This window comes from Pyrus communis, chromosome 13 (genome assembly GCF_041283825.1).
Source record: "Pyrus communis isolate YQ-2024b chromosome 13, ASM4128382v1, whole genome shotgun sequence".
Lineage (NCBI taxonomy): Eukaryota > Viridiplantae > Streptophyta > Magnoliopsida > Rosales > Rosaceae > Pyrus > Pyrus communis.
Window position 1 is genome coordinate 13523526 of NC_142577.1, and position 2876 is coordinate 13526401.

The window sequence follows — 2876 nt, forward strand, 5'->3', positions numbered from 1 at the left end:
TGTACAAGGTTTTCGATATTACATCATCTTTGTTGATGATTATACAAAGTATTGTTGGTTCTTTCCACTTACCTATAAATCTGAAGCTATGTTGGTCTTTATTCATTTCAAGTCTATGGTTGAGAACTTATTGTGCACTAAAATTGTTACTCTGCGTTCAGATTCTGGTGGAGAGTTTCTAAGTACTCAATTTTCCAAGTTTTTAAAGGATAATGGTATTATTCATCAGCTCAGTTGTCTTCATACTCCAGAACAAAACGGCTGTGCTGAAAGAAAGCACTGCCATCTTGTTGAAATAGCCAGAACTCTTCTTGCAACCTCTAAAGTTCCTCATGAGTTTTGGGTTGATGCTTTTGCCACAGCAATATATCTCATCAATAGGCTTCCCACTGCATAACATTGTTCTCCATGGGAATCTCTTTTTCACAAACCACCAGAGTATACCTCTCTTAAAATCTTTGGTTGCAAATGTTTTCCTTGGCTCAACCCCTATGTCAGTTCCAAACTTGCACCTAAAAGTCAACCTTATGTCTTCTTAGGATATAGTTTACAACACAAAGGGTATAAATGCATGGATCCTGTCACTCGGAAAGTGTATATTTCTAGACATGTCATTTTTGATGAAACTCAGTTTCCTTTTCATCATATCTCCAGTTCTTCAAATCTGCCCATGTCTCAACCTTCTCATTTCAACCTTATACCTACATCATTAACCTTCTCCACAACCCCTGCAGTCTTTACCATATCTCCTTCTTCATCTACCATACCTTCTTTATTCTCTCCCACCCCTAACCCTCTCACTCCTCCACACAGTCACACTTTATCCTCCCAATCCAACCAACCAACCAATATTCACCCTATGCAAACCCGATCAAAATATAGAATTGTAAAGTCTAAAGCTTATACTGCAACTAAACATCCACTTTCACCTCACATATCCCAAGATTATCTTCCATTTACCTATCTTCAAGCTTCTAAACATCAGCATTGGAAACAAGCCATGTAGGAAGAGTTCAATGCATTATGTAGCACTGGTACTTGGTCTCTAGTACCACCACATCCTTCTCAAAACCTGGTAGGATGCAAATGGGTTTTCAGAATCAAGAGGAAACCAGATAGGACAATTGACAGGTACAAGGCCCGGTTAGCTGCAAAAAGGTTTCACCAGCAACAAGGCCTCGACTACACTGAGACATTTAGTCCCGTGGCTAAACCTATAACCATCAGATTGCTTCTTACACTGGCAGCTCAATTCAACTGGTTCCTCAATCAATTGGATGTCAGTAATGCCTTTCTACATGGCAACTTATCAGAATCTATATTCATGATTCAACCTCCAGGTTTTGAAGTCTCTACTCAACCTCACCATGTTTGTTAACTGCACAAGTCCTTCTATGGTCTTAAGCAAGCCCCTCAGGCTTGGTATAAGAAGTTATACACTGCCCTGTCCTCTCTGGGAGTCACGGGTTCCAAAAATGACCATTCATTGTTTGTTAAAGAGGGTCCAGCTTTAGTCTTCATTCTAGTATATGTTGATGATACACTAGTGACTGGTCCAAATCCTCAAGCTTGGAAGGATACTATCTCTCAACTTAGCAATCTATTTCTTATCAAAGATTTGGGACCTCTTCATTACTTTCTGGGCATTGAGGTTAAACATTTATCATCGGGGATTTTTATTTCTCAGACAAAGTACATCCTTGACTTACTTAAGAAGTCCAATATGCTTGGTGCTAAACCATGTGCAACTCCACTTAGCATTTCATATTTGGATCATGAATCCTCATTGCTGTCAAATCCTACTGAGTATAGATCATTGGTTAGTGGGTTACAATATCTTACTTGATCTCGGCCGGATCTCTCTTTTGTAGTAAACTTAGTTTCTCAGTTTATGCATCAACCTAGAGAATCTCATCTTCAAGCAGTGAAACGAATTTTGAGATATCTCAAAGGCTCTCTTGAGCTTGGTCTCTGGTTTCCCAAAGTTTCCACTTCTCTCAGTATCAATGCCTTTTCTGATGCAGATTGGGCAGGCTGTCACCTAGATAGGAAATCCACATGTGGTTTTTGTATATTTTTGGGAAGTTCACTCATCAGTTAGAGTGCTAAGAAACAACCCACAGTTGCACGATCTTCTACTGAAGCTGAATATCGATCTTTTGCAAACACTGCAGCTGACATTACATGGATCTGCAACCTCTTGGTTGATGTTGGTCTGCAACTTCCATGTCTTCCTAAAATCAGGTGTGACAACATCTCAGCTATCTCTTTAGCCAATAATCATATTTTTCATGCCCGAACAAAGCATGTGGAAATTGACTATCACTATATTCGTGAAAAGGTTCTTTCCAACGCTTTTTCTGTACATTTTATTAGTACTCAAGCTCAGATTGCTGATATCTGCACTAAGTCTCTTTGAAAGACCCGATTCCATCTTCTTCGAGACAAACTTTCACTTCACGCACCTCAGTTTAGTTTGAGGGGGGATAATAAGGGTAGTATTGCAAAAGATAAAACTTAGCTAGAACTTTCTGTTATTCTAGTTAGTTGAGTAGTTCTTTTGTAAGTGTATATATATAAGCATCAAGTGTAATCTTATTGATTAAGTGAAATACAATCACATTTATATTTTTTACTTCTTTCTCTACATTGAATCTCTCTTTCTAGATTCTATCACATGCTATGTTAGATTTAGGTGCTTCCATTAATGTCATGTCATACTCTATCTATACATCTATGAATCTATGAGAGCTTAAAAATGATGGTGTTATTATTCAATTAGCTGATCGTTCTAATGCATATCCGAAAGGAGTTTTGGAAGATGTTTTGGTGCAGGTTAACCATTTGATTTTTCCAACAGGATTTTATGTGCTTGA